The sequence below is a fragment of the Hippopotamus amphibius genome, chromosome 5 (genome assembly GCF_030028045.1).
Source record: "Hippopotamus amphibius kiboko isolate mHipAmp2 chromosome 5, mHipAmp2.hap2, whole genome shotgun sequence".
NCBI lineage: Eukaryota > Metazoa > Chordata > Mammalia > Artiodactyla > Hippopotamidae > Hippopotamus > Hippopotamus amphibius.
Genome location: NC_080190.1, coordinates 36,314,149 through 36,338,784, shown reverse-complemented (window position 1 = coordinate 36,338,784; position 24,636 = coordinate 36,314,149). Strand labels below are relative to the sequence as shown.

Here is a 24,636-nt window from a genome sequence, read left to right as displayed (position 1 = left end):
ATGGCAATCAGAGAAGAAAAAGAAATAAAAGGAATAAAAATCAGAAAAGAAGGAGTAAAGCTGTCACTCTTTGCAGATGATATGATACTATACGTAGCAAATCCTAAAGATGCCACCAGAAAACTACTAGAGCTAATCAATGATTTTGGTAAAGTAGCAGGATACAAAATCAACATGCAGAAATTTCTGGCATTCCTATACACTAACAACAAAAAAAAATCAGAGAAATTAAGGATACACTCCCATTTACTATTGCAACAAAAAGAATAAAATACCTAGGAATAAACCTGCCTAAGGAGGCAAAAGACCTGTATGCAGAAAACTATAAAACACTGATGAAAATAATCAAAGATGATACAGAAGGAGAGATATACCATGTTCTTGGATTGGAAGAATCAACATTGTGAAAATGACTATACTACCAAAAGCAATCTACAGATTCAATACAATCCCTATCAAATTACCAAAGACATTTTGCACAGAACTAGAACAAAAAATTTTACAACTAGTATGGAAACACAAAAGACCTCGAATAGCCAAAGCAATCTTGAGAAAGAAAAATGGAGCTGGAGGAATCAGGTTCCCTGACTTTAGACTATACTACAAAGCTACGGTAATCAAGACAGTATGGTAATGGCACAAAAACAGAAATGTAGATCAATGGAACAGGACAGAAACCCCAGCAATAAACCCACGCACATATGATCACCTTATCTTTGATAAAAGAGGCAAGAATACACAATGGAGAAAAGACAGCCTCTTCAATAAATGGTGCTAGGAAAATTGGATAGCTATATGTAAAAGAATGAAATCAGAATACTTCCTAACATCATACACAAAAATAAACTCGAAATGGATTAAAGACCTAAATGCAAAGCCAGACACTATAAAACATAGGCAAAACACTCTGACACAAGTGACAGCAAGATCCTTTTTGACCCACCTCCCAGAGTAATGGAAATAAAGACAAAAATAAACAAATGGCACCCCTGGCCTGGAGCTTCTTCTGACTAATCAGTGCCTGCAGCATATTTTGGGTGTCATCATAGATTTTTCTGGCCTCTTCACCTACTAGGAAAATATCGAAAGAATTCACTTAGGGATGCCAATAATAACCAGTGAAGAATGCTTCTTTTTAAAAAATTTTAAAAAATAAAAAAATTTTAAAAAAATAAACAAATGGGACCTAATGAAACTTAAAAGCTTTTGCACAACAAAGGAAACCATAAACAAGATGAAAAGACAGCCCTCAGAATGGGAGAAAATACTTGCAAATGAAGCAACTGACAAAGGATTAATCTCCAAAATATGCAAGCAGCTCATGTAGCTCAGTATCAAAAAACAAACAACCCAATCCACAAATGGGCAGAAGACCTAAATAGACATTTCTCCAAAGAAGACATACAGATGGCCAAGAGGCACATGAAAAGATGCTCAACATCACTAATTATTAGAGAAATGCAAATCAAAACCACAATGAGGTATCACCTCACGCCATCAGAATGGCTATCATCAAAAAAATCTAGACGGGCTTTCCTGGTGGCGCAGTGGTTAAGAGTCCGCCTGCCAATGCAGGGGACACAGGTTCAATCCCTGTGCTGGGAAGATCCCACATACCAAGGAGCAACTACGCCCATGCGCCACAACTACTGAGCCTACATTCTAGAGCCCTCAAGCCACAACTACTGAGCCCAAGTGCCACAACTACAGAAGTCCATGAGCCTAGAGCCTGTGCTCTGCAATGAGAGAAGCCACTATGATAAGAAGCCTGCAATGAAGAGCAGCCCCCACTTGCCACAACTAGAGAAAGCCCGCATGCAGCAATGAAGACCCAATGCAGTCAATAAATAAAAATAATTTTAAAAAAATCTGTTAAAAATGCCTCACTAAAAAAAAAATCTAGGAACAATAAATGCTGGAGAAGGTGTGGAGAAAAGGGAACCCTCCTGCACTGTTGGTGGGAATGTAAATTGGAAGAGCCACTGTGGAAAACAGTATGGAAATACCATAAAAAACTAAAAATAGAACTACCATACGACCCAGCAATCCCACTACTGGGCATATACCCAGAGAAAACCATAATTCAAAAAGATACATGTACCACAATGTTCACTGCAGCACTATTGACAATAGCCAGGACATGGAAGCAACCTAAATGTCCATTGACGGATGAATGAGTAAAGAAGATGTGGCACATATATACAATGGAATACTACTCAGCCATAAAAAGAAACAAAATTGAGTTATTTGCAGTGAGGTAGATGGACCTAGAGTTTGTCATACAGAGTGAAGTAAGTCAGAAAGAGAAAAACAAATACAGTATGCTTACTCATTGATATGGAATCTAGAAAAATGGTACTGATGATCCTAGTGACAGGGCAGGAATAAAGACGCAGAAGTAGAGAAGAGACTTGAGGACACAGGGAGGGGTAGGGAGGCTGGGACATAGTGAGAGAGTAGCATTGACATATATTCGCTACCAATTGTCAAATAGATGGCTCGTGGGAAGCTGCTGCATAGCACAGGGAGATTAGCTTAATAATTTGCGGCAACCTGGAGGGGTGGGATAGGGAGGGTGGGAGGGAGGCTCAAGAGGGAGGGGATATGGAGATATATGTATAAGTATAGCTGATTCACTTTGTTGTACAGCAGAAACCAACACAACATTGTTAAGCAATTATACTCCAATAAATACGTATTTTTTAAAGTGAATAAAAATGCTCTATGTAAAGAAAAAAGAAAAGAAAGTGTTTATGAAACGTTTCCACGTGAGAAAATGTTAATGATATGGTGCTAAGTGAATAAGTAGGCTACGATATGTGTGTGTACACAAATATCTATAAAAACTATGAAATAAGTATATGTATAGGAAAAGGACTGAAAAGAAAGGTGTTATCACCACCCAGTTTACCCCCGCTTCCTAAAATGAAGGGAGGTGGCTTTGGTAGCACCTTGGCTGGTTCCCATACAATAAATACAGGGTAACAGTTAAGAGCATGTTTAAAGCTTTGGAGGTCTGATCCCAGCACTGCCACTTACTAGTTTGTCCCTTGGACAAACTGTTTAACATCTTTGGGGATATAATAACAATGCCTCTGGGGAAACAGGTCCTGGGCAAAACCTGCCAGCAAGGTCTAGGGAGGTCTGATTTATTAGGCCCACTCCAGCCCAAGATCAAGGAGATTTTCATAGTCTGAACTTTTTCCTTAGAACGGATGACGACTTGCTACTCTCATCTCTTTTCTGTCTTTTATTTTATAATGATTCTCCTTGATCCTATGGGGGAAGCCAGAAGGGGTGACTTGGAGCTCATGCCACACCTTGGGACATTAAGATGTACCTCACTGCAGCCTCCCCCGGTCCCACAAGCATCAGGGCTGGCTGCCAGGGGCCAAACTCCATTGACTTTGATCCTATTTAGTGAGACGAGCTTTGGAAATACTAAAAATAAAAACATTTCTCTGGTCAGTCTACCAGGATAGAATTACTCTGAATCTATCAAATCTTTAAAACCAACTTTTTCTCTTTGACCCTTGGTAATGAGTAAGACCCCTGGTGGTCCTTCAGAAAAGAAGGACATTTATGATGAGATTTAGCTGAGGAAAATTCCTTGAGTGAGTGTGGGCCAGCATCCCTTTCGTGCTTCCTCATTCCATTCTGGGTTAGAGGAAAACGATCAGAACTTTAAAAGTATCCTCTAAAAACCTCCCTTGAAAGTTGTTTTTTGGAGATTTAATGAGAACAGTGCAGCATCCAGGGACTCAGTTCCTAGTTCTGTAGCCAACAAGCTACAGAATTCAGGACAAGATACTTCACACCTCAAGGCCTGGCTTTCATAGGGTTTGTTCTAGTCCATGGTCTTCTGGGTATAAGAAATCAGAGTTGACTCAAGGCAACCCAGGTGAAATGTGTCTGTGTAGATGCTGAGTAGGAAGGGGAAGAGATGACTCAAAAGCCAAGCACAGGAAGCGAGGCACAGCAGTGCTTTGTGGGAACATTTTCTGTCTGTCTCTCTTGGGGGCAGTGTAGGTGTGTCTCTTGGATGGTTTCTGCTTTTCACTGCGTTTCTCCATTTTCCTTTCTGGTTTGAGTGACTAACAACTGACTATGACCCTTTCTGTCTCTTAAATGATCAATCCAAGAGACGACATTGGATTTTTCATTTCATATCTGTCAGGGCAAGGATATAATAAGTTATAAACTATTAACTGGCCTTTGAGTTGGCTGTTTGAATAAGATATCCATCCATGGTCCAGGATTGTAGTTGGGGGTAGGTGGGTGCAGATCTGTCCTTGACGAGGCTTGGTTGGGCAACCAATGAATTCTGTCTTTTGCAGAAATAATAAAAAGCCTCGTCTGATAAGGATCATACGACATAATTGTGAAATTGCTGTAGAAAGAATCAAGTGTATGTTTAAGTTATTCTTATTATTATTCAGGATTATTAGGGGACTTAAAATAGAACAAAGAATGAGAGTCAGGAGGCTACCTGAAGAAGTTCCCAATGGCCAAATCTGATACAATTTGAGCAAAAAAATAATGATGATGATGGATTATTGCCCACAGTAAAATAAATATCTGTAAGTCCTTGATGATATAAATAACTGAATAAACTTTAAAATGTAGGAAAAGGGAAAGCTCTTCCTTAGAGTAGAATTCCAATTAACTAAAAATACAAGGAAGGATTGAAATAGAAAACCACCACTTGGCAAATAACATATTAATAATTATTGCAAGCGAGAATCATTGATGGATGCCAAAATTCGTGGGCAAATGTACGATAGAAACGGGGTGTTACATAGTCTCAAAGCTCTCCCAAGACACTTATTAATTGCAAAATAGTAACTTTACAGTGGAGAAATACGGCAGACACCTCCTTAACTGACTGAAGTTAACATCACTAGTAATGCAATATATCGGCATTGTATGCCTCTTGATATAGTGCAAGGAGAGGATACACATCACTTCTGTGGTGTTCTGTTAAAAATGCATAGCCTGGGACTTCCCTGGTGGTGCAGTGGTTAAGAATCTGCCTGCCAATGAAGGGGACACGGGTTCAATCCCTGGTCCAGGAAGATCCCACATGCCGTGGAGCAACTAAACCTGTGCCCTACAACTACTGAGCCGGAGCTCCAGAACTCGAGTGCCGCAACTACTGAGCCCGAGTGCCTAGATCCTGCGCTCCTCTACAAGAGAAGCCACCGCAATGAGAAGCCGGCGCACTGCAACAAAGAGTAGCCCCCACTCACCTCAACTAGAGAAAGCCTGCGAGCAGCAACAAAGACCCAATGCAGCCAATAAATAAACAAATAAATAAAATTTTTTAAAAAATCTCACTCTAAAAAAATACATAACCTGAAATTAACCATAATAAAACATCTTATAAACCCCAGTTGAGAGACATTCTATAAATTACTGGACAGTGCTTTTCAAAAGTGTCAAGGTCATGAAAGACAAAACCAAAAAACAAAAACAAAACCGAGAAACTCTCCAAGACTAAGAAAATTAGGGAGACGTGAAAACTAAATACAAGATCCTGGATTTGATTCTGGGCAAGAAAAGATCATTAGTGAGATAATCGGAGACACTCGAATAAGGTAAAGAGATTGCTAGTAGTATTATGTCAATACTAATTTCCTGGTTTTGATAATTGTCTTGGGGTCATAGGTGTTGTTAACGTCCAGGAAACTGTAGAAATATTATACAGGACTTCTTGTACTACTTATACAGTTTTACTTTTAAGCCTGAAATTATTTCAAAATTCAAAATTAAGAAGCCTAAACAAGACAGCTCATTAATACTGATATGGAATAATCTACAAAATACTTATTGAGCAAGAAAGACCCCTTTTGTGTAAAAAGGGGTCTGTCACACATTCTCTCTCTCTCTCTCTCTCTCTCACTCACACACACACACACACATGCACACACACTCTTGAATCTACATAGAATATGTCTTGAGGAAAATGCAAACAATTGGTGATGGTGGTTGCCACTGGGCTGGGGAACTGGGAACCTGAGAGAGTTGAGAGAAAGACTTTTGAGGATGTACTTTTTTTTTATATTGTTTGAGGTTTTAAAAAAATATTATTAAACTACCAAACTCTATTTGTTTGGATTCATTTTATCAAAGCTTACTAGGGCCAGATATGGCCTTTTCAAGACTCTTACTCCTCTATCTAACTTCCCTCTCTAAGCTAAGAACATAAGCCGATGTAATTATATTTCTTCCCAAACACACATTCCCATGGAAACTGAAGAGCAACAGTCCAAGAAAGAGAAGCAAAGAAAGAAGCAAAGGATATTCATTTATTCATAGCTATTTGAAATTCTTTAGGTCACTTTCCAATTTCCATTTATGTTCCATGAATGCTTTGAAAAACACCAAATGTATAACAATTCTGCCCTTAAAGAGCATGAGTTTTATTACTAAAACCAGGTAAGAGGCCCCCTTTACTGTCAGGCAAGGTCTGGATGAATAGGACCAGTATAAAACGTACAAGTCTGTCTCATTGTGCTTTTGAATCTAGCTGGTACAAGGGAAGCCTTTTTTGAGAGAAGTATGACCACACGTATTAAAATCTTTAAAATGTGCAGAAATGAGACTTCCAGCTATAACAATATGAAGCGGTAGGCAAACATTCTCTCACCAAACACAAGGAAAAAATCGGACCAAGTTATCAAAATCAAACAATTTCAAGGCTCTGGAGATCAACCAAATGCAAATAACAAATTGAGAGATGTTTATTCCTAACAAATTTGCTGGAACTTTGTGTAAGAACAATAGCCTTCTTGACTAGGACGGCTTCCATCCCACCACTCAGCTTGGTAGGTGCAGCTGGTTTACGAGGGTTGTTCAGGAGTTGGAAACTAGTTTGGCTGCAAGTAGGGGCAAACTTGATATGGGATGGAGAGTGAAAAGTCTCTCCAATGAGAGACTTTGTCAGGAAAGCAGCAAGCCCAGTAGAAAAGGAACATAGAATGTCTGCAGCTTGACTGGCCTGGGGCTGTGCTCCCAGGTGGGGTGGGTAGTGGAGCAGTTCAACAGGAAGATTCTGGAAGCAATAGGGCAATAGAAGGGCTAAATAAGCTCTCCACGTGTCTCTGGCTGACTAGAAAACTATACACATGTCCAGGGAGACACGAGAGAGCCCAGGGAAGTGTAAAAGCCACAGCAGACTTGACGACTGCCTGAACTTTGAATACCCTCCTCATCCCACACACAGACCCATCAGTGAAGGGTGAGAATGTTACCGGCTCGAGGTGTTTAAACACAACCTCTGCCCAAATCAATGGCTAACTACTAAGCTATGTTGACACATGGGTTCCCTTAGGAAGTCAGGCTAAAAATAAGTATAGAAACACTGAGCAGAGACATCAGCGGCTATACACTGTGGGGAAGACAGATTTTTGCAGATTAAGTCCAGGCAAGTTACTAAAACCAACCTCAAACAGAACAAAACAAAGAAACAAACTGAAAGGAGCCCTCAGGAAAATAAATCAGAATCTCTAGGTGCTATAGGATATATTATATTGAATTTTCTTCAGCTTTTGACAAAATCTAAGAGACATACAAAGAAACAGAAAAGTGTGGTGTACACAAAGAAAAACTCTCTATTGAAACAGATGAATGAGCCCATGTGCTGATTTTAGCAGATAAAACTTTCAAAGCAAATGGGTTTTTGGGGGGGGGGGGTAGGTGGGTTGTTTTTATTTTTGTCTTTTGAAGAAAGAAATGGAAAATTTTATTTGAGCCATCCTGAAGATTATAATCCAAGAGACAAGAGACAGTCTTTCAGAAAGTGCTGAAGATTGTTCCCTTTAAGCAATTATTTTAAATATGCCCAAATAATTAAAGGAAATCTTTTAAAGGACTAAAGGAAAATATGACAAATATTCAGTAAATTGAGAATATCAAAAGAAAATATCAACTAGACTAAGAAAAAGCAAATGGGAATTCTGGAGTTGAAAACAACCAAAATGAACAATTTCATTCACTGGATAGGCTCAACAGTGGATCTGAGAGGGCAGAAGGCAGAATCAGTGAACCTGAAGATAGTTCAGTAGAAATTATCCAATCTGATAAACAAAGGGGGAAAAATAAAAATGAATGGAGCCTCAAAGACCTGTGGAACAACATGAAGCAAACCAACTCACGTGTAATGAGAATCCTAGGAGAGGGGAGAGAGACATCATAAACATTTGAAGATGGGACTTCCCTGGTGGTGCAGTGGTTAAGAATCTGCTTGCCAATGCAGGGGACACCAGTTTGATCCCTGGTCTGGGAAGATCCCATATGCCACAGAGCAGCTAAGCCCAAAAGCCACAACTACTGAGCTGGTGCACTGCAACTACTGAAGCCCGCATGCCTAGAGCCTGTGCTCTGCAACTAGAGAAGCCACCACAATGAGTAGCCCCCACTCACTGCAACTAGAGAAAGCCTGCAACCAGCAACGAAGACCCGACTCAACCAAAAAAAAAAAAAAACACAAATATTTGAAGAAATAATAGCCAAAAATGTTTCAAATTTCATGAAAAGCTCAGCAAACCCCAAATAACATAAACACAAAGAATCCATACCTAGACACATACCTATGTGTCTAGGTTGAATTGCTAAAAGCCAAAACAAAGAGAAGATGTTGAAAGCAGCAAGAGAAAAATCACTTGTTGTGTACAGAGGAACCACAATACAATTAATGACTCATCATCAGAAATGAGTCCAAAAGGGAGTGAAATGGCATAGAGAACTTTAAAAAAACTCAAGTAGAGTCAGCAAAACCATCCTTTAAAAATGAAGATAAAAGAAAGATGTTTCCAAATAGATAAAATCTGAGAGAATTTGTTGCTAGCAGGCCTACCTTTTAAGAAATACTAAAGAAATCCTTCAGCTAGACAGGAAATGACACAGATGGTAACTTGCAACCACAAGAAGAAATGAAGTGCCCCTGAAATGTTAAATATATGGGCAAATTAAAAAGAGTACGTAAATATAAGTGCTTCTCAAGTCTCTAAATTTCTTATAAAATATGATTGCATAATAGAAACAATTGATTTGTACATTTTGAAAATGAACTTTATGGGACATAAATTATATTTCAATAAAACTGAGAAATACAAAAATGCATACAAATTCTAACACTATATGGTTGGATTCATAACATAAATATACGACGATGGCACAAAGGAGGGGGAGAAAATGGAGCTTTATTGGAACAAAGTTTCTATATTTTACCAGAATCAAGTCAGTATTAATCTGAAGTAGACTGTGATACATTAAGATGTGTATTGCAATCCTTGGCACTACTGACATTTTGGGTCAGATAATTGTTGTGGTGGGCTGTCCTCTGCATTGTAGGATTTTTAGCAGCACCCCTGCCTCCTCCTAGAAGCACACCCCTACTCCCAGTTGTGGCAGATAAAAATGTCTCTAAATATTTCCTATCCAGATGGCTGGAAGTGGGGGAATCACCCCTACTTGAGAACCACGGTCCTAGAGCAATCACTGAGAAAATAATCCAAAGAAATAATCCCAAAAAATCCAAAGTTTAAAATCAGTAGAAAAAAATCGGCAGAAGAATTAGAATGAGACAATAACAATATTTGTTTAACACAGAAGAAGTCAGTAAATGAGCAAGGCATAATAGATAAGTGGCTGGTTTTAAATCCAGTCATTAATAATTACATTACATATGACTAGGCTAAATACTCCAATCAAAAGACAGAAATCATCAGATTGGATAAAAAAGCAAGCTCCATACCATACCATATGCTGCATAGAAGAGACACACTTTAGATTCAAAGACACAATTAATTTGAAAGTTAAAGGATGGAAAGAGATACACTATGCAAACAGTATCCAAAAGAAAGCTGGAGTGACTATATTAATATCAGACAAAATGGACTTTAAGACTAGAAATAATACTAGAAACAAAGAGGGACATGTCATAACAATAAAAGGGTCATGACATCAAGAAGATATAACGATCATAATCGTATATGCACCTAGTAATTGAGACTCAAAATACGTGAAGAAAAAGCTGACGATTGAAACGAGAAATAGAACACCCAGACAGGACCTCAGGAAGGATATACGGCACCTTCCAATTAGATCTAACTGACAATTATAGAACATTCTACCCAGTGACAGCAAAATATACATTCTTTTCAAGCACACTTAGAATATTCTCCAGGATAAAATAACAGGATGAAAAAGGAGGTCTCAATAAATAGGAAAGGACTGAAATCATATGAAATATGTTTTCTGACCACAGTGGGATTAACTTAGAAATAAAAGACAGTAGGAAATTTAGCAATTCCACAAATATTTGGAAATTCACACACTTGTAAATAACTCATGGGTCAAAGAAGAAATTGCAAAGGAAAGGTTTCTAAAGGGTCGCTGTATCTGTAACAGTTCCCCTGGCTAATAAGCAGTTAAACCAGAGTTCCCACAGAGGTCTGTCGCAGCCCAGAGACCAGCACCTTGGGCACTTTACTTCCCTACTGAGGATCAGGTCTTAACATGTGAATGAAAATCCTGAAACAAGATTCTGTTTCTCCTCTTCTTCCCAATAAGACTGGCTTGTTAATGACACAAAAAAAAACACATTCGAGGGACTTCCCTGGCCGTCCAGTGGTTAAGAATGCACCTTTCAATGCAGGTGGTGCGGGTTCGATCTCTGGTCGGGGAGCTAGGATCCCACATGGCTCGGGGGGCCAAAAACAAAACATAACACCAAAGCATAAAGTAGAAGCAATATTGTAACAATATCCATAAAGACTTTAAAAACGGTCCACATAAAAAAAATAAATCTTAAAAAAAAAAAAAAGAAAACAACACATGCGAGGAGCTGGGAAACTTCCGCTTTCCATAGAAATTCAGGTTTCCCCATCACCCCTCCCGCGAAGGAGAAAGCTGGAAACGACAAAAAAGAATGTAATGTCATGTTTGATGGAATGTTCCAATTTACAAGTAATAATGTTATTCCGTTAGAGCCTATCATTCAAAATGTCTCATATCAGAGAATGAATTATTATTTAACTAGGTTCTCAAACCGTGCTTCAGAAGGACCCATTCATAACACATCACAATATCCTCAAGCTGAGAATGTGGGTCATCTCGGCACCTCCTTTCGCTGCAACCGGTTCTCAAAATCAGGGCACTGAGTGTCAGCACGGAACGTCCCCAGTCAGACAGGGAAGCCCAGGCTCAAAATCCGGCCCAACAAGGGGATATAGGATTCAGGAGGCAGCTTCACGTCTGCTGGGAAGCATGGGCTTCGGAGTTAGACAGGCTGGGTTTGAGTCCTGGCTTCTCTGCTCTGTGCCCCTGGGCAGCAAATCACTTCACCTCTCTGAGCCCATTTCCTGTCAAAATAGGAGTGATGAAATCTACCTTATAGGCCTCAGTGAGGAGAATGAGGTGATGTGTGTCAAGTGCTTAGAAGAGGGCCGTGTGTGTGTGTGTGTGTGTGTTTGTGTGTATCTATACCTGTATCTATATATCTACACACCATATATATATGGTAAGTGCTGTGATTAGCGTGCAGCAGAACTGGCATCAGGGCTTTGATTTCTGGGTTCCCAATCCAGTATCCTGAGCTCTTTACCTTCCCCTACTTATCCCAACCTCTGTTAATCTCTGCATTTCCAGTTGCTCAGCCCCAAAATCTTGAAGGTTTTTTTTTTTCAAAATGAAGTACAGTTGACCTACAATATTATATTAGTTTCAGGTGGTACAACATAGTGACTCGGTATTTTTATGGATCACACACCATACCAAGTTAGTATAAAATATTGACTATATATACCCTGTGCTGTATGTTACATCCCTGTGGCTTCTTTATTTTATAACTGGTCGTTTGTACCTCTTAATCCCCTTCACCTGTTTCACTCTTCTCCCCCACCCCCGCCCCTCCAGCAATCACCAGTTTGTTCTCTGTATCTGTGTCTGTTTCTGTTCTGTTTGTTCAGATTTTTTCTTTTAATTCCACTCCTGGGTATTTATCCAAAGAAAAGGAAAACACTATTTTGAAAAGATACATACACCCCAATGTCTGTTGCAGCATTATTTATAATAGCCAAGATACGGGAGCAACTTTAGTGCCCATCGATAGACGAATAGATAAAGGTGTGGTGTGTATATTGGATGGAATCTTACTCAGCCATAAAAAAAAACAAACAAAATTTTGCCATTTGCAACAACCTGGATGGACTTAGGGGGTGTTATGCTTAGGAAAAGCCTTTTTCTTTCACTCCGCACATATAATCCACCTTTAAATACATCCAGAATCCACCTCCCACTGCTGGCACCCACCTGGCTCAAGCCATGATCTAAGTCCTCATCCTTTTTCACCTCCTGACTGGTGTCACTGCTTCTGCCTTTTCTCCCGTGCAGACCAGCAACAAGAGAGATCCTTGTGAAAATGGGAGACCCCTTCCGCTCCTGCTCAAAGCCCTCTGAAGAAAACAGATTGGCAATTCTTGAGCCTGTGGCCGGGTGCACCCTGAGACAGTGGTGTTCCTTGACTCAGAAAGGAAGGGAGAGATGGAAAGTACAGGGAGGAGTTGGATCTGGGAACTGAGCTTCCAGAAGCCTAGGCCACCCGCTACTTTCAGGGCCCTGAGGGCCGTGCTTACCTCCAGCAGGCCTCCAGAGGCAGGATGTAGAACCAGAGCACGGCGCGAAGCCCGAGTGAGAGCTGGGCTGACCTTTCTTCCTAAGCGTCTGCTCCCCGAACTTCAGTATTCTCTCCGGCAGCCACCCTTGTCCCCCCAATGCTAAAGGAACAAGAGCGAAACTGCCCTCACCAGTTTCCCATGAACCAACAGGCCAGTTTAATCAAAGCCCACAGCATACAGCTGTGCCATGAGCTGCTGACACGTTAAAAAAACAGTTTATTGAGGTTTATTTGGTATATAAATAAATTGTGCATATGAAATATATATAATTTGATGAGTTTGAACACAGGTGTACACCTGTATAACCATCACCAAATTAAGGTAACAGACATAGCCATCACCTCTAAAGTTTCCTTATGTCCCTTTGGTTTGATTTGGTTTGATTTTTGAGATTACCTTCTTAAGAAATTTTTAAGTGCATAATACAGTATTGTCAACTACAGTCTCTATGCTGTACAGCAGATCTCCAGTAGTAACTCGTCTTGCATAAGTGAAACTTTATACCGATTGAAAAACTCCCCATTTCCCCTCCCCTAGCCCCTGGTAACCACTATTCTATTCTCTGCTGCTAGGAGCTTGACTATTTTAGGTCCCTCATGTAAGTGGAATCATTCAGTATCTGTGCTTCTGTGACTGGCTTATTTCACTTAGCATAATGACCACATGTTCATCTGTGGAATCTTGAAGAGATTTCTGCCCTCCTGGGTTCACTGCAGCAGTCTTCACAATACCCAAGGTATGCAGACCACCTAAATGTCCATCAAGAGATGAATAAAGATGTGCATAGACAGTGGAATATTATTCAGCCTTAAAAAGAAGGAAACACCTTGAGCTTCTGAAAGGAGCTGCCTGTGGAGCAGGAAGGACATACAGGTTGAGAAATAGTAGACAGAAGTCTAGAACATTCTCAAAAGCCCTTGGGGCCTGGGGTACTTTGGAGTTGAGAGATGGTATAAAGGAATACAGGGAAGGAGAGTATTAAGGGTCCAGAGAAGAAATTACGGGAACTAAGGACTTTAGCAGTTCTTTCTAATTGCGCTAAGAAATTGGTGAACCTTGTGACCAGGCGTTCCTCATGTTGTGTTTCTTGCAGCACAACAAGTCACCCCCAAATTCAACTTTACACCATGAGAATTTATCGCCGCTTGCAAGTGCACAGGTGATTTTGGTGGTTCCTTGGGTCTTGACTGGGCTCCTTTACACAGCTGCTATCAGCTGTGGGATCCGTTGATCATGGCTGGGCTATCTGTATCCCATTGTTTGGAAAGGTCTGCAAGCTGGTCTAGGGGGCCCAGAATAAGACTCCTGGGCTGCCATCCACGGGCTCTGTTGTCCTCTGGTAGGTGGTGGTGGAGGCCCTAGAGAGACAGAAGGTAAGTATGCAAGGCCTCTGAAGGCGTAGGCTTGGAATGGACATACCTGCCGTTTCTGCCACATTCCACTGGCCAGAGCAAGTGGTGAGGCCAAACCCAGAGTCAGGAGGGGAGGATACTATAAAAGGTGTGGATCCAGGGACGGGAGAAAAATTGGGACCATAGTCAACCTACCATACCATCCCAGCCCCAATTTCAGATCTGCCACCCCACTGTCAGAGAGGCCCAGAGAACAATGGCATCATTGATTAAGACCTTGGGATCCGCCAGACGTGGATTCAAGTCGACTTCCTTGTCTGAGTGTATTTGGAAAGTTACTTAACCCCTCTGGCCTCGGGCTCCTCAGCTGCAAAAGGTCAATAATAATCTCTGTCTCTCAGGGCTGTGAGGATGAAATGGTATGAATTGTGAAGAGGCTCAAATGCTCAAGGACTGATTATAACCCGTGAGGCTTGGAGTAATGGGGGAGCCTCGGGGAAAACCTAGGTGCCCCTCCTTCCTCCAGTCTTTAAGTGGGCTGTGGAGGATGGGAAGGAGATAGGAGGGCAAGGGTGAGGTGGGTAAAGGGGTGGGTGGAGAGGGCTGGTGTGGTGAGAGCCCCCACGCAGAGCACCCTTCTGTGCAGCCGCAAAGGCCCTGCTGTCCCAGCATCTGCGGGCATTTGTTAGCCCAGGAAGCAAACACGACTGACTCTCTCCAGGGAACAGGGAAGAAAGAACAAGTCATGAATTCATCAAGTCAGCTCAACCACTCCAGGAAAGGGGTCTTTTTTTTTTTTTTTCCTGGCTGCGTGGCATGCAGGATCTTAGTTCCCCGATCAGGGATCGAGCCCGCACCTCCTGCAGTGGAAGCGCAGAGTCTAAATCACTGGACCGCCAGGGGAGTCCCAGAAAGGGGTCTCTTGTCACCCTTACCTAATCTGACCGGGTGGTGGCCTCTCACTTGACTGGCTTCTGCACACATCTGTTTGTGTGTTTGCGTGTGAGGCACAGGCAGAGACAGATGCTCCCTGAGAAGAAGAGAACCTTCAACAATAAGGCTGCAGGAGCCGAGAGACCATTTGGGTTGCCCTCCTCGCTTCCGAGGAGCAAACTGAGGCAGTGAGGCCAAGCGGCTCTCGCCGGTTGACACAGCCCGCAACCGGACCTGGACCAGAACCCAGGAGTCCTGCCTCCCTTGCTCCCAACTCCAAGTTCAGGTTTCCAAAACCACTCTTGGGTTGAATAAATTCATTAAAAGGAATCACAGAACTCACTGAAAGCTGTTATACTCACAGTTATAGTTTATTTCAGGGAAAGGATACAGGTCAAAATCAGCCAGAAGAAGAGCTAGAGAGAGGGCAGAGTATGGGAGGTTTCCAAGTGCAAAGCTTCTATTATCCTCAGAGCATATAACCCTCCCGACGCTGATGCCGATGTGTGGCGATATGCACGCAGTGTGGCCAACCCGGGAAGCTCACCCAAGCTTCAGTGTCTAGAGGTTTTACTGGGGCTTCATTCCATAAGCATGAGTGATCGATCTATTGTCCATGGGCTTGAACTTAGACTCCAGTCCCACCCCACTCCTGACATCACCCGAACAGACCCAGTCACCTCATTAGCATTAACTACATCAGGTGCCAGCCGAGGGGCCCAACATGAATGACAAAGACACTCCCATCACTTGGGAAATTCCAGGGGTTCAAAGGGACAAAGGCTGGACAAATTTGGGCAGAACCGAGTTCTTTACCACACACCTTCCACCTGCTGATGCCTTATAAAGGCGGTTGTAATGAAAAATAAGAGTAGCTACACGGAGCGTGTGCTTGGTGCCAGACACTGCACACATATTTTGTCTAATTTTCACAACCACCCCACAGAGTTGGTGTTATTTAGTCCTATTTTACTGATAAGAAAATTGAAGCTCAGAAAGTTGTCTGAAGTTTTAAAGCTGGAAAATAAACAGGTTTCACTATGTTGACATACTCCTTGGGCTACTAGATTCATGTAGCCAACTTCATTCATTCATTCATTCATTCATTCATTGAACAAACATTTATTCAAGCCTGCTATGTGCCAGTAACAGTTTTAGGTGACAAAGATACAGCAGAGAACAGACAAAAATCCTACCTGCAGAGTTGATATGGGAGAGACAGACAACAGGCACTAAATATGAAAAATAAATAATATTTTGAATAATTTAAAGCAGTGTGTGTACTCTGTATGGACCTTGTTTCAAACATATCAAGTATAACAACTGTGAAATTTGAATGTGGGCTACTGTCATATGATACTATTAATTTTGTTAGATTTGATGATGGCATGGTGACTGTTTTCAAAAAAAAGTACTTTTCTATTAAAGATGCAGACTAAAGTATTTATGGATAAAATGAAATCACAAAGTGTTGCTAATTATTGATGTTGGATAAGATACATGAGGAAAGGCCTTTATACTACTCTTTCTAATTCAGTGTATATTTGAAATTTTCATTAGTACCAAGTGTGGTTTTTTTGTTTTTGTTTTTTAAGTAATGGATCCGGTGACAGATAGGATGTGTAAGGGGTATTGCAAGACCAAAAAGTAGATCAGGGACAGCTTCATTAAGGTTACAATGGCGCAAAGACTTGAAGGCGATGCAGAAGAGATCTACGTGGATCTCTAGGAAAGAACATTCCAAGCAGAAAGGGGACCTAGGGTAGAGCCCTGAGGTGAGAGTGTGCCTGGTATGGCAGGCTCAAAGAATAAAAAGCCAAAAACTGGAAAGGGATGATCAACGGGTAAAATAGTAGGAGGTAGCATCACAGAGTTAACAGAGGTGGGTGAGGAGGAGAGGAAATGCATACAGGGTCGTTTCCAACAGAGAATGCATACCCAAACTATGTAAGAATACCTGCAAACCATTAAGAAAAAGGCAAGCCACGTAATAGAACGATGGGCAAAAGACATGAACTGGCGCTGCACAGAAAAAGATACGGCCAATTAGCATAGGAAAAGGTGTTCTACCTTATTAGGCACCAGGGAAATGCAAATTAAAACCACAATGCTACACCTCCACGACCCACAGAAAGGTTAAAAAGGCAGGCGATGCTCCGTATTAGAGAGGAAACAGAGCTCTCATACACTGCTGGTGGGTGTGTAAACCGGCACAAGTAGTGTCTACAAAAACTAAAAGTATGCAGCCCTTTTAAGCAATCAAGCCCATTTCTAGGTATATATCCAATAGAAAGCCATGTAAATGTTCACCAAACACTGGAGAAGACTGTTCTGAGCAGCACTATTCCTAACTTCCAAAAACTGAGAACTACCCAAGTACCCAGCAACTGCAAAATGGATAAACAACAGGCTACCATACAGCATTTAGAACAACAAATAACATAGAGGACCTCACAAAAATAGTGAGAAAAGAAAGCAGACACAAAAGGCTTAACAGTGTGTGATTCCAGTTATGTAAAGTTCAAAAACAAGCAAAACTAATCCTTGCTGTTAGAAGACGCAGCAGTGGTTACCGTTGTGGAGAAAGCGACTGGAAGGGCGGGGGGGGGGGGGGGGGGAGGTTGGGGGGGTTGGGGGAGGGGTTGGGGGAGCGGGTAAGGTTCTCTTTCTTGATCTGGATGCTGGTTAAGTACGTGAATTCAATTTGTGTGCAGCCACCAAGCGGCACACATGATTTGTGCACTTTTCTGTACCTATATTATTGTCGACAAAACATCTTTAAAAAGTCATGCAGGGGTGTCTTGGTTCCCTCCTCTGAACTATCAGTGATGACACCCAGCCACCCCTACCCCTGTCTCATGCTGAATAAGAGGGACAGAGAGCACAGTGGATTGTTGCTTTAAAAAGAGTAGATAGGGCTTCCTAGGTGGTGCAGTGGTTAAGAATCTGCCTGCCAATGCAGAGGTCACGGGTTCAGATCCCAGCTCCAGGAAGATCCTACATGCCGCGGAGCAACTAAGCCCGTGTGCCAAAAAAAAAAAAGAGTAGGTGACATGCCTTCTCAACTCACAGCTGCAACCCCTACTTTTAAAGCTGCTGAAACTGACACAGTGAGTTCTTTGGCTCATGGAAGGGAGGAATCTACTAAGAACCAGGCGAAAGTGTAAATAAAATCTGAGAACTATCTTCCCTTAATAGGTGTTACTAATGTATCTTATTCTGTCCTATGCAACAGAACATTTTCACACACCAGCATGATGCCAGTTAAGTTGTGGCACCGCTTTGAGAGCAATCGATTTGAGTTTAAAGAAAAAGGAATTGAACATTTTAAGTGCAGACATTACGAGCTCTTTAAAAGCCAAAATTAGCTTTTCAAACTAGAAATGAAAAGGCACTGAAGCATCCTACAGGTTTTAATTTCTAACAAGATATTGATAGGCATAACCCATACAAACAAAAAGCCCTTTGGGGTCCTCAATTTTCTTTTCTTTTTTTGGCTGCACTGCTGACAGCACGCGGAACTTCCCTGACCAAGGATTGACCCCATGCCCCCTGCAGTGGAAGCATGGAGTCTTAACCACTTGACCATTGGGGAAGTCCCCAATTTTTTTAAAATAGTAATGGGTCTCACTTAAGATCAACAAGTGAGAAAATCACTGTGGTTAACCCCAACCTTGTTGATAGATCTGTTTCTTCCTATGACCTTATAAGGAGCTATTGTTTTAGAATTCCAAGAACCAAATAAGCTCCTGGTTAGGACTAGTTTATTAGTCCTTCTGGCTCAGTAAGCTGCTTTTCAGTGACCTAAGGAATTTTGACTAAAGTCAGCTTGTTTCCTCCTTGGCATTTTGGTCTGTTTTGGTTGTTGGGGTTTTTTTTCCCCTGTATTATTTTTTCTTGTTTCTTTTCTTTATTCTTTAATTTTATCATTTTCCTTTTCCTTCAATATTTTCTTTTTAAATTTAGCTTGCTGGTATTTGCTTTTCTTTTTAGTTTTGTCTGGCATTTTGTTTTGACTCTGTCATAAAGACCAGTTCACGGAGTGAACTTTGAACTTTTGATTTGGACCAGGCTTCTCACCAGCTCTTCCCAAATGTAAGCTGAACTTAGGACACCTTGACTCCAAGCGCAGCAGTGAGTCCAACATGCTGTGGGGCCTCTGAGCCTTCTCTGCTGAGGAGAGACTCAGATTCACCTGGTCTCCTCCAGACCCTTGAGACCATCCGCACGGGAGACTGGGCCGCAGTGATGTTGGCCAGCACATTCTGACTGGGAAAGTGACAGCCGTGAAGATCGTTGATGAGACTGGACAGAACTCCTCCAGCCTCCGGAGAGTCCTGAGAAGCAGGAATCATGAAGGCTTGGATCATCCCAACATAGTGAAGTATTTGAAGTGATGGAGGCCGAGGAAACTCTCCGCCTTGTTAGGAGGACGTTAGTGGAGGGGAGGTGTTTGAGTACCTCGTGACTCACGGCAGTAGGAGAGCAAAGCAGCTGAAAGCAGAGTCCACCAGACAGTGTGTGCTGTGCAAACGGTCACCAGGAGGGTACTGCCCACAGAGATTTGAAGGCAGAAAACCTGCTCTTAGATGCTAACGTGAACATCAGAGTTTGGCCTCAGCAACAAATTCACCTTCTCCAACAAAGTGGCCACCTTCTGAGATGGTCCCCCTCATGCTGCCCAGAACTCTTCCAGGGAAGAACCACAGGAAGTCATCCTGTCTACACTGGTGATGGATTCCTGCCTTTTGATGGGCAGAACTTCAAGGAGCTGTCAGAGGGGTACTAGAACAGAATGTATTATATACCCTTCTGCATGTTTATGGAATGAAAATCTGTTTAAGAAATCTCTGATTCTCAGTAAGAAGTAAGAGCAAATCGTGAAGGATCCGTGGGTTATTCACGGATACGAGGAACTAAAGCTCGATGTGGAGCCACTCTCTGACTGCAAGGACCCCAGAAGGCTGAATTCATGGCGTCCATGGTTACACGTGGAGATAGAGATCCAGGACTCACTGACAGGCCAGAAATACAAGGTAACGTTCCAATATCTGCTCCTGGGTTAGAAGAGATCTGAGCCGGAGGGCTACCCTGTCACCCTGAAGCCTCAGGCTTCAGCGGATCTAACCAACGCAGCCCTCCTTCCCCACCCTCCAGGAACGGCACAGGGTCCTGCCAACTGCAAGCAGTACATTCCCACCTCTAGCTGCTACTCGAGGAACACAGAGGAGGAACGCAGATCTGGAGGAGGGTCGGGGACAGGGCAGAGGGCCACAGCACAGCCAGCGTGTCAGCAGGGGAAGAAGACCACCCCTGTCCCCCTTGCCAACAGCGCCCTCTCTGCCAGCACAAATCAGAGCAGGAATTTCCCACGTTGGGAGAGAGCCAGCCTCGGCCAGGCCTCCGTGCAGAACGGCAAAGACAGGCTAACCGTGAGGGTCCGGGGCTCCTGTGGCTTCTGCTTCTGTCACAGTCCCCCCCCCCCCCACCCCCCGGCCACCCGCTCGCCCTGCCTGCACCAGGAATCCAAGTGCAGCCCAACCCAGCCTCTGGGCCCCGCCCCACTGGGAGTACCTGTGAGGAGCCCAAGCCCAGCACAGCCCCCAGCCTAGCCCCCAGCCTGTCCCCGTGTTCACTCGTCTACCTGCAAAGTCAGCAGGGAGTGGAGCCCTGGGTCTGTCCAAAGGGAACTCCGCCCACAAAAGCAGCCCGACAGGTGCCAGACCCAGAGTTTCTGCCCTGAGGTGAGACCCCAGCCTCTGCCCCTGTCAAATCGGCAGGGGGCCACTGGGAGCTTCTTCAAGAAGTTCAAGTTCAAACCTGCAGGAAGAAATCGAGGTTTGCCAGAGGAACCTGAATGAACCTGAAAGCAAAGACAGAGGGAAGACACTCCTCCTTCACGTGGTAAGCAGCTGAGTCAGTGATACAACAGTGAGCCACACTCACTAAACTTGAGACGGAGGATGAGGACCACAAGCACTGTGCAGCCGGAGGAGAGGATGCGGGGGCAGGAGAGGATGCAGAGACAGGAGAGGATGCGGGGACAGGCGTAGCTCCCCGCAAACAGCTGCAGGTGTGGCTGAAGCAGGACCCGCCGCTGTACGGGCAGCCCAGACTCACTGACGGGGAGGGCAGCTTCCCGGCTTGGGGGATTGAAACTTGGACCCCCGTCTCCACGGCTCCCAGAAGCATCACCTCCAGAATCACTGCCCAGGGCCAGAGGAGGGGCTGCTCTGAGCTGAGGCCGTGCTCGCCCACCTAGACCAAACCGCAGCCAGGCCTGGCACCTCTCTGGAGCCCTGCTCCCACCGAGGCCTTCTCTTCTTCTCTACCACCCAGTTGGGAGGTGTGATGCCCTGCAAGATAAACACAGGAGACTCCAGTGAGAACACACAGCTGTTTACTCCGAGCAGGTGGAGTGGCCACCATCACTTGCATTTGGCAGGGACCCCAGGCAGGCAGGGTGGTGGGAAGCTTCCAGGTGGAAAGGGAAGGCTCGGGGCGCATTAATGGAAGCTGCTGGCCAGCAGCCCCTCTCCTCCCTGCTCCACTGGGACACTGGAGACTGGATCCCTGGGGTTTTCCGGGAGGGGCTCAGGCTGGGCGGGCCCTCCCAGGCCCACTTCTACTCTACCTGCTCCTCCACACCTTTCCCTCCAAGCAAACCACCCGTGCGGCCTGCCCCGGCCTGGGCCCCTGGGTGGGTGGGGCTGGCGCTGCCTGGGCTGGAGACGTGAAGGGATGGGGGGCTCTGGGCTCCTTCGACCCTGACCCCTGAGCCCTTCCTCCTTCCCCAGAGCTGGCATTTCTCCACCACAAGACACTGTGCACGGGGTGGTTGTTCCCCTCATCAGGTCTGTGCCAACGTCTCTCCCCTCCCCACCCTCTGGAGCTGGGAGTGTGGAGGGGCTGCAGGGACATGAGGCTCCTCTGGGGCCCCTGAGTCGTTCTCCCTGGTGACAGGGACACTGAGCATTCTCCTTTCCAGGAGAGCCTTTGTCTGAAAGCACCACTACTCACCATCCTCTTCCCCAGCACTTCCCTGGGTTGCAGTGATCTGGGCCACATCTAGTTCCTCTGCGGTGAGCTCCTCCCACTGGACCCTGCTGCCTCATCTCTCTGTCTCCCAGCCATCCCCTCCTGACAATGTCGCCTGTCCACTGGCTGGGGGACGGGCAGAGTGGCTCCCTGCCTGCCAACCTCGCAGCTAGTGTGGGGATGGATGGTTATGGGCGCTGGCTGGTGATGGCACTGCCAAGGGCTCCCCCCTTTCCTCCACTCCCTATTCCTGCCCTGTGGAACAGCCTGGGTGCTCTCAGGGGTCCAGGAAAGCATGGCTTTGATCCCAAATGGGGTGGGGGCCAGAAGGACCCCAGCAAGTGGTCCCTCTCCTCCCAGCATCCCCTTCTGCACTTAGTTTCTCCTAGGGGTCAAATGCATAGTAAAGAGAATGCTTTGAGGGGAGAAATTTAGTCCTCTATAAACACTTTTAATCTGAGAGAAATGAGGAGACATTGGGGAGTTTTCACAGAGAACTGACATCAGCTGACTTATGCTCTATCAGAATTCTTATGTTTGATAAAGTGTTTAAGGGGGCAAGAGCAGAAGCAGGTGGACACCAGGAAATAGTGTCACATTCCAGACGAGTGGTGATGGTAGACTGGACCAGGGTCATGGATGCAAACGTGGGAAGAGAAGTGTGTCCCTGGGGCTGGCAGCTTGCACCTGCTGAATTAGCAATCAGCTGGCCTGACTTATGATGGCCTCCAGCAGGGCTCTCTCTGCCTCCCAGACCAAGTATGGCCTCCCATACTCTTCTTCTGATCTCTTCTCCAGGACTCCGTCTTCCAACTAATATCAGAAGATTCAAGTAGCATAGGCCAAGGAGAGTGTTATAAGATATAAGTAAAGGAGAGAATTGGGAGACTGGGATACCAAATTGTACACTCTAAATATATGCAGTTTATTGTAAAAAATAAACAAATAAAAAGTTTAAAAAAATGAGTAAAGGAGAGATGACACAGAGAAAGACAAGGCTATGGGTCTCAGTTGCAAGCAACAGAAACTAACTCAGGTTGATTTTCACAAGGAAGGAATTTATAATGTTGGGTAGATCACGAAATTGCCAATATGGATGGAGAGTCAGGTTCTATGAAACAGAATCAATGCCCACTACTACATGGCACAACTCATGAAGTGTGGACATCCCTACCACCACCCACAAACAAAAGACTCTACATGTTGCACCACCAACCTCTCTATCACTGTACCTGGCATACCACTCCAGCCCTGCTGCCCTAAGAAGTCAATCCAAGTGGAGGCTCCCCATCCCTACCCCTTTGAGTTACTGGTTCCTACTTCCAAGTCACTGTAAGTCACTGGACCATGCCCTAGCTGCAAGGGAGTCTAGGAAGGCAAGAGTTTGGCCTTTTCATCTTCCACTAGGTGAGGCCTTTTCATCTTCCACTAGGTGAGGCAACCTCTCCATATCACTATGGCTAATAAGGTCAGGGAAAGATCAAACATCCAAGGGATTGTGGATACAATACGCAAGTGTCCATAAGAGAAAGTATATCAGATGGGGACTATGAGTGAACTATGATTATAAAATTACCAGACTGATTTCACTCTGTGGCTCTAATCCACACTACCAGAAGGAAAACCCAAGAGAAAAATTACTCTCCTGAGGGAACCACCTTAAATGAAACGCTTGTTTGGATATTTGTTTAAATATTATTCTCAACAGCCTGATAACATTTTTATGAAACAATGTTTCTGATAGATGATAGATAGATAGATAGATAGATAGATAGATAGAACACTCAAATGTGGACAATATCATTTGACACCCCATTTGATCCAGCTGTAACTAGAGCTGAATAAACCCTTGGAACTCCCAGGTATTCAAACAAATAAATTATCTTTTCAATGAGTTAGTTTGAGATGAGTTTCTGTCACTTGCACCCAAGAGAATCTGAAATAAACACATATTTGAATAAAATTGGCACTTAACATTTGTCGACTCTGTTTGAACTACAGACAAAAATGGACTTATGTGAGAGTACATTACATCAGCAGGAAATGGAAAATAAAATAGAAATGATTATAGATTTATTTTTGTAACTGTCCACCTGTGAGAGCTCTGATAAATTTCATTTTCTTTACAATTTTTTCTTAGTTTTTAATGTTTAGTTTTTCCTAGTATGTGCAAATGGGACAAAGGCATGTTTAACAAAGAAGAAGGATGAGGTCCTACTGAAGTTTGAAAATTTTTTACATTCCAGGCAAGGCAGGTTCTACGTGTTCCTGGAAAGGAACAAACATTGATGTAGATTTAAGGCCAATTTGTGAAAGAACAGATTTAAAAATTTTAAGCTATTTATAAAATATGAGCAGAAAGGAATAAAGAAGATTACGTTTGTGATTAAATACAGTAATAGTATAAAATTAGGTTCAATCAAATATTTGAGTCTAGCACTGATGCCCCCTTATCCTCAATACAGCCCCCACCCCCACCCCACATACACTAAGCAGTTACTCTGCTCTAAGCGTTCTAGGACACTACATTAAACTTAAATAGTACATAAAATGTGTATAAGAATTTTGTGAGATGGTTTCCACTAATCATCAAAAAGCAAATAAAAAATTTACCTCCACTCCCTCCTATAACT

General features: G+C 43.5%; 1 pseudogene; it reads left to right on the top strand.

The window, feature by feature from the left end:
* The window catches only part of LOC130854195 (serine/threonine-protein kinase MARK2-like), a 29,015-nt pseudogene extending 8,438 nt beyond the window's left edge, over positions 1-20,577 (top strand).
* Positions 20,578-24,636: the final 4,059 nt, after the last annotated feature.